Source organism: Triticum aestivum, chromosome 4A (assembly GCF_018294505.1).
Source record: "Triticum aestivum cultivar Chinese Spring chromosome 4A, IWGSC CS RefSeq v2.1, whole genome shotgun sequence".
Lineage (NCBI taxonomy): Eukaryota > Viridiplantae > Streptophyta > Magnoliopsida > Poales > Poaceae > Triticum > Triticum aestivum.
In genome coordinates, this window is record NC_057803.1 from 432392203 (window position 1) to 432401192 (window position 8990).

An 8990-nucleotide genomic window follows, 5' to 3' on the forward strand; every position below is an offset into this window, starting at 1 on the left:
AAAAAGACAGATGATGATTGCATAGGCATACCCTAGGTGAACCAGATATTAGACAGAGATACTATTCATTGCTTCCTCGATATATTCCCCACAACTAATTTAGAACTCAAATTTGAACATTAATTTGGACCTGACTTGGAGTCCAAGAGGTGAATAGGACATCAAGGCTAAAGCAGCACAAGACAGCCATCGTCAATCTCAAGTGGGATTCTAATAGCATCCCCAATAGATGATGTAAAATATATGTAAAATTTACTTCACCAAAATCCACCTGACTACAACAAATGAGGTAAGAACTGTTGACTCTGAACTTAACTGTCGAAACTGAAATTTACTGTGGAATCTGAATCTTACTGCCGAAACTAAACACAATCGTAGTAGAGAGGCACTTGACATAGTTTATGGAGGGCATGCAGTTCATCTTCAACCTGCAGCCCCTAAGCCGCTAGCCCCCACCGACCGAACCGCCAGCCCCAGCGCCACCTCGCCGCCCCGAAACAACTCCCCACCGCCGGTCTGCCGCCGCCTCGGCCGGCACTCTAGCCCCCCCCCCCCCGCCCCACCCTGAACCATAAGATAGATAGTGGGGTACCTCTCCCGTGAGCCCTAGTCCCTGCTGCAGGTGGTTCTTCCTTAACTCCGGCGAGCCCCCCCACCCCCTGAAAATCGACTGACCCAAAAGTCGATTCAGTCAACTGAAGTGTAGCCAATCGAAGTAGAGCGAGTGAGCGAGGGAGTGCTGGAGTAGTAGCAGCTTGGCGAGCAAGCGATCGAGCGAGAGCCGGAGCAGCAGCAGTAGATCCGGCTGGTATGGACGCCACCACCAAAGGGGCTTCTCACTGGGGGAGAGCCGCCGTGGAGATGTCGCCCGCGGCGCCGGCTTCAAGGTAGCCTCTCCATGGGGGTGCGGGATGGAGCACCGTCAGCGCCTGGAGGTCGAGTTAAGGAGAAGGTATGATGCGATGAGTGTACAACCTCTTTGGTGGCACCGAGTAGGCCTTAGCTTCGTCCGAGGAGTCGATGAGGATGCTGTAGTTCTGGTGGAGCTGGTTAAGGCGGCACTGTGGGGATGGAGCAGCCGCGATAGACGAGGCGATCGTCGAAGCAGCTCCTTGGAGGTGGAGGACGGGGCGGCTGAACCGGTGGGACGAAGAGATGTACGACGGATCCTCATCTGGGGAGGTGGACGAGGGACGTCGAGCTGTTGCGCTGGACGACATCGTCGGGGAAGAGGCTCCGGCTGGGCAGCAGTGAGGTGGCGGACAGAGGAGGGCGGGGTTTCGCGGCTGGAGCGGAGAGGTTATGGCGGCCTGGGATTTCAAATGGCAAAAAGGAGGTGATGGGAGGGGGGTGAACCATGACTTAGGGATGGGCTTGTCCAAAATGTAGGGTGTGTTACAAAAGTACCCCCCATCAATTTGAACTAGCGGCCCTTTCGGCTCAGGGTTAGAAGGGGGAATTCGCGTGTCGGGATTTGGCAGCTGGAGAGAGTTTTCACACGCGTTGTAATTTCGGGATAGCAAGGCGCGGGTTGTGAAGGCGCCATTTTTGGGAGCACGATATCTGAATTTTCGAGATATAACATGGTGCGGGTTGAATTTTAGGGACAAGCCTAACGTGTAATATTGTACTTGTACGTACCAAATTAATTCGCACTTCCCTCAAACAAAAATAAAACGAAAAAATAAAACTATTCACACCACACAAAGAGAGAGTCTTGCCCCGTTTTACTATAAAAATGCTATTCAAAGCTACTCCCTCCTTCCATCTATATAGGGCCTAATGTGTTTTTCGATGCTAACTTTGACCAAATATTAGAGCAATAATATATGACATGCAACTTACACAAAGCACACCGTTAAATTTGTCTGTGGAAGGTTCTTTCAATGATATAATTTTCACATTGTGCATGTCATGTACTATTAATCTTGTCAATAGTCAAACGCGGTCTTAAAAACGCATTACGCCCTATATAAAACACGGTCTTAATTTTCACATTGTGCATGTCATGTACTATTAATCCATGTTATGTCCAATTAAATTTTTTCGCTTGCTGTATGATGCATGTAACCTACTCATACCAACATTTTAGTGCATTTCAAATGTCTATACTACCGCTGTAATTCGAACTCAATTTGAATTCGTTTCTCTATTTCAATAAGAATCTACAATCATGATTGTTGCCAACTTCAACCATCATTCGTGTATTACCTTAATAACACACCACATGATTACTATAGAGATAGATATGAACTATGTGTACTACATGAACTCGAATTCTATTGTTTGAATACACTTGATGTTGATTCCAAATAATAGTACATTTGATGTACTAACTATATATTCATAATCTAAACCATGTTCCATACATACACCATGTTTATCACACATAGTATAGTGCCCCGCCCGCTACATTATGACAAGTATTTAGACCTAAGCTGCAAAATCCACACATTAGCCCAAATTATGATCAATGTTCTATATATTATACGTAGTACTAGCAAGGTGCCCATGCATTCCATAGAACATCAACATAATCAAGGGGAGGCTAATTTGCAAATATGGAGAGGGGTGTGGGTATCTTTTTCTCAAAGTTGCCATAATTTCCTTCATATCCATTAGATATAAATCGGACGGCCTATATTGCAGGATGGCGGGAACACCATCATCAACAACTCCGTTTTTAATAAGAGTAGAGATAACATATATTATATGTAGTATAACATGTTCATAACCACGCCATGTGTATCACCGTTATATATATATTCACACATGCGTCGGTTTAAAACACTATTATAATTTCTTCAAATATCTAAATTCTCTTTTTATAATGAAGTATGATCTCTATTCGTCTTTCACACCCACACAATCCTCTTATCTTTGTAGCTAGCGCTAACTTGCTCTCGTGCATGCACACGCCCGCATCCCTCTCACCCTCCCTCGGCATACTCTAGCTCCATCACGCAAATTTGTCTTTTCACTTTAGGTCGTTCACCCACGGTGTGTGTAGGCCCAGCTCCTTCTTTACGGCACACACCGACCGATATGCCTCTCTAGCCAGGTGTGCCTAGCACAAACACAAGCCTCCCCCTTCTCTTATCACTGTCCATGCCTCGCTCCCACCACTCTTTTCATCGATCTCGTACTCGCACACTCCTTCCTCCTCAATATAGTATGACTCTCGCACCACCTCCTAGATGCATCCCTCTCTCTCTATCCTTCTCCCCGTGCCTCATTTTCTTCTAACACACACATGCATGTATACCGATCGATCTCCCAACATATACCTAGGTCGACTTTAACTATTCCCCCCCCATCGATCGGCGTACTTCACAAGTTATGTCTCTCCTTTCTCTGACAAAGGATGATTGATCTTCCTACGTAGTTACATCTGCTTACCACAGCCATATCGTCCCCCTCATCATTCGTGCATGCCTCCTGACCCGTCTCTCACACGCACGTGCATAGACAAGCAGCCATCCCCTCTCTTATTGATATTGCAGGCGTGCCCTCCAGTTGTCTAGCAAGCTTATCCCACCATTTGTTAGAAGCAACTCCACTACCACCCCCTCCAACACTCTAGCTCTGTCTCTCTCCCAACCTTATTCCTCTCCTACACATATGCATGGATGTCGATCGATCTCCCTTAATACATGAGGTAGGCCTCTCTCCTCCTCCACACATATACCAGCCATTGTACCTCTATAGTTAATTAGGCCTCCCTCCCCCCCCCCACCACACACCGATAGTTGAGCGCTGTAGTTAGGTATCCATGCCACAGAAAAAAACTGCACCTGTCCCCTCTCACGTTCCAGTAGGCCATCCACTCTATATCTCTGACGTGGGCACACACAAATTCGATGGCACTCTTTATCGATCACGCGCGCGCACACACACACACATCATCCCCCTCTTCGATTCTATGGACACCAAAAGCCGATGATGCCTCCACTCTCTTCTTGTGGATCGCCCCCTCTATATATATGATATATCCAGGACTCTATTTCACACACATTGCATATGTTACATTTTTTATTGACCCCCCCCCCCAAAAACTCTCACGAACCCACACACTATATCTCTCTACGTTTGTATCTCTCTCACACAACCCCATTAGGTGGTGTACGTATACAAGAAGAGAATAGGTGCACCGTGCATGTACTCACGCTTCGTGCCCAGCCACACCCGCACGGGTACACGGTGGATGTCATTTCTGTATCAAATGGCAGCCCACATGCTAATTTGAACGCGTGTAGCGGTTGTTTACCTACGGAGGTCGTGTACCACGCGTGCACGAAACAAAGTTCGACTTGATGCGTTGGCGCTTTATTTTTAAATAAAGTTATATCGCTCAATGGCACGTACACAAAAAATAAAATGATTTTTATGGAGAAAAAGGTAGTCCGCTCCACTATATACAATGGAGCCTGCCTGCCTGGTTTGTCTCTCTTCAGAGTATCTCACACAAGGCTGCGGTGGCCTCTCTCTCACACACTGTTGGTCACTGATCCGACCGCATACCGTCCGCCGGTGGAAAGTGAGGACATGCATCGTTTCTCCGTTCGACGGCGCCGAGGCAGCACGTCCTGATCTGCGGTACACGTCGTTCTCTCTGACCAAGCTCCGGCGTGGTAGGGCCTACGCTACCTGCTCGCTGCCGTAGTATGGGAAGATTCCGCCCGCCGCCGCTCACCTAGTTACATCCCGACGACCTCCAGGTATCCCCTCCGGCCTTGCTCCACTGCCCTTCTTCCCACGTCACTGCATGTGGATCTTCCATACTTCTTTGCCCAAAACGTAGCTCGTCCGGCATACTTTCCATATTGCAATCTCGTCCTCACACCGTTTTAGACAAACACAACCGTGTTGTTATCTTCCCTTAGGACAAGGAATATGCTTCTTTTTTGTCGTCGCATATGTCATCAACTGTCATTGGCCAGTAATTATTTCCTTTCTACCTCTTTCTTGCAAACAGGGCTATCCATTTCACCTCGTTGCTATTGTGACCTTTTCGTGAATTGCACAAATCACTTTTTTCTTAAGAGTGTTTTGTGCAGTTGTACTAAAATGTCACAAGGGCAACATCTCTACATTTTAGTGTGACTACACAAAGGAAGATTGGTTTTTCTCTATCCTCCTCATCCAACTCCGAGCCTAATCTTCTCCCACTAGTTAGTCTTAAGAGAGACTGCATAGGTGACCGGCTTCTATTTGTGTGTTTATTGTTTCATCAGTAGTCCTCTATTATCGTAATCACACTTAATATCTTTGGAACAGGGACGCTCAGCTCTATTTTAGTGGAACTGCACAAAATGATAAGAATGTTGCATGCTCCAGACAACTACTTTTTTCCCAACATGCCTTGTTGACTTAGATAGAGCTGGGGGGGACGTTGCTGCCAATGAAAGCATGGATCAATTTTTAACACCTTCTCACAACTTTGTCTTTAGTTGTGATGTAAATATTAGCTCTGATCTGCTAATAGTTGAGATGCATTAGCAAGGAAGTTAGTTTTTTATTGTTTCTGAAAGAGCATCAATGGCAAGACACACGAAACAAAAACTGAAAGCTCACACCATTGTACAATTTCATATCGCTGAAAAAATTATTTGCATAGTACGTCAATTATGTAAACAAATGATGGAAGCTTGATAGCATTGCCAGAAGCCTCTTCGGCATCCGGGTCCATGTGCCATGCACAAAATTATACTCCTTTGTTCCTAAATATTTGCCTTGTTACAAATTTCAAATGGGTATATTTTAGAGTGTAGATTCACTCATTTTGCTTCGTATGCGTACTCCCTCCGTTCCTAAATATTTGTCTTTCTAGATATTTCAGCAAGTGACTACATACGGAGCAAAATGAGTGAATCTACACTCTAAAATATGTCTATATACATCCGTATGTAGTAGTCCATTTGAATCTTTAAAAAGACAAATATTTGAGAATCTCTAGAAAGACAAATACTCCGGACTATATTTAAGAACCAAGGGCGGTAGTGCACAACCGCATGGGAGACTCAGCCCGGTCATTGTGCCGCATTAATAGTGAGTAATGAGCAGTCAAATCATAAGCCCCACCTTTCCCATTGTAAGTTGCTCGGAAGAAGCAACCATCAATACGCTCTTCTTTGAATCCGCTCATACTACTCCATCCGTCACTGTTTATAGAGCGTGCTTCAGAAAAAGAAAAAATCTCTGGGACCAAGGCGACTAGCAATCGGCCTGAAAAATAGCATTGATAGTTATAGCACGACGTCTATTACTAGAGGAAATAACACGTACACATATGCATGCAGTGCATCCACCCCGGGTACACACATGCATGCACTTACTCCACTCCGTAGTACATCAAGAGAAAATTGTGGACTTGATTGCGGTTACCACGCCCTAATTAATTGAGCATTAAACCAAACGCGTCTAAAGTCTCTCTGGTGGTTGAAATGCATTCAGAGAAATGGATCATAATGAAGCGCGCCCTGTAAACTGTGACGGAGGGAGGAGTAGTATGAAGGTGCAAAACCAAGCACGCGTATGGCCAGTCGGTCAACGCACCTCCTCTTGGCATATCACTGACATGTGGGACTGGAGTGTGAGCAAACCGATCTCAATTGACGGCAAAATGGCCAACCCGCTGTTCCTTGAGAGAGATGAGCGGCGAGAACACACAGACGGGCTCGCACAGAGGCCAAGATATATTCGAGCATGGTTGATTGATATCATCATTACATGTTGGCCTGCCGTTTTCTGCCCTTCTCCGGAATAAATGTGTACTTTATCAGAGATTAAAAAATAAGAGTACATATGCTCCACCATGCGGTTCTAGCAGTAGTACTACTCGTACTACTAAACCTTGCGCTTGGCTCTTTGCCTCTTCGTGAAGTCGAACAATGATGGTACTCCGCATGTTCGATACTATAGTGTATGCCTCTGGCAATCTGGCACCGAATGAACTGATGCATGTACACCGCCTGGGCGAGGGTAGGTTGCATTAGTCAAAAGGCGTAAGCGAGCTTCACCTTGTCCTACAAGCTTCTCCTCATTCCGCGAGTTGACGGGACACACCAAAAAGTAGTGCTAGTCCATACTCCCTCTTTTCCGGTTAATATGGCTTAATCTTTTTTGTGGGTAAATGAGAGAGCTTTATTCATATATAAGCATTCTTAGGATGATCAGCCAAGACCCTGGTCACTAGGAAGCGAGGTACCCCGCAAAAAAAGAAGTAGGAAGCGAGGTGTTTCACCAAGCCAGCTCTCGACCACATTGAAAGTGCAGCAAGCACGGTTCGCACAAAGATGCACCGCAAGGTTTGCTGACCTGTTTACATGCTGAATAACAAAAAAGAGGAAATATTACCAAGCACTCCTATTTGTAACAGGATATGAGCCAGAATTATGCGAGAATTGTGGCGACTGTTCCATGCAATCAACTTCCATTATCACATGCGAGAACCCTCAAAGAGAACCAAATATCAGCTATGTGTTTTATCTCTCTCTCTCTCTCTATCTGTCTCGTGATCTACATCATGGGCTTTGTTAATATAGTTGAATCATATGATGTTTCTCCCCTCTATACTCTCGTTGTGATGAATGGAATCTTTACCCTTTGAAGTTTTGTCATGTCGGATTGAATATTCAGAGATGAGAACACATGATATATGTCTTGTGGTATGAATACTCGTGGTGATAATGAGGTATCGTATTGATTACTTGATATATGTTTTGGCACTCAACTTGCGGATTCCTGCGATGACATTGGGGTAATCTATGCATAGGGGTTGATGCACGTTCTTGTCCTTGTTTCTCTGGTAGAAATCTTGGGGCACTCTTTCTAGGTCTTTGTGTGGATTGAGTATTATGAATATAAATATTCTTTGGTGTTATTCTAGTAAGAACTCTAGGATAGATCGAACGGAAAAATAGCTTTGTGTTATTTTAGTATGAACTCTTGAATAGATCGAACAGAAAGAATAGCTTTGCGGAGGTTTCGTACCCTACAAGCAATTCCTGTCTTTTGTTCCCTCAAGTGGATTGCACTAGCGAAATTATGGACCCTAGGCCTTGATTTTAAGCATTGAAATACCGTTTTTGTGCCCATTTACATTTGCTACCTTGCTGTTTTTATTTATTCAGATTATAAAAATATATTTCTACCATCCGTATTACACTTTTATCACCATCTCTTCGTCGAACTAGTGCACCTAGACAATTTGCCATTTGTATTGGGTGTGTTGGGGACACAAGAGATTTATTGTATTTGGTTGCAGGGTCGTTTGAGAGAGACCATCTTCATCCTACACCTCTCACGGATTGATAAACCTTAGGTCATCCACTTGAGGGAAAATTTCTACTGTCCTACAAAACTCTACGCTTGGAGGCCCAACACGTGTCTACAAGAATAAAGTTGCATAGTAGACATCACTAGGGGAATGGGACGATGTTCTGCATAGACGCGGTCGACTTCAGTGATGGAGCAAACCCACTGTCGGTTCGTCCCAATCGGGGGTCTCCGCGGTATGGGCTGATGCCACCTCCCAACCGTCCTTCTAGCTATAGCTCGACGTCCCAGGTATATCTTCCTTTTGAAGCCGACTTGCTCCGCCACCGCAGCTCCCCACGTAGCTCCGTCTCCATGTCGATCTTTCTCTACTTCTACCGGCTTCTATTTGTGATGAGTTTATGTCTCATGAACTAGTACCAGTACTATTATTCTAATCACACATCTTCAATATCTTTGCCATCAGGGATGCTCAGCTCGATTTTAGTGGAACTGCACAAAAGCATCGTATGATCCAAGGGTGCCAGCCGTCTTCCTTTCGACAGGTTCTACCTGGCCAGGAAATTAAATCCTGTTTAGGGTTTAGGGTTTAAGTCGTAGTGACCCCATCTATAGTTTTTCTTTCGTACACGCTCTCACAACTTTTGTCTTTAGTTGTGAAGTAAATATTGGCTATAATCTGTGAATCATTGAGCTGCATCAGCATGCTTGTT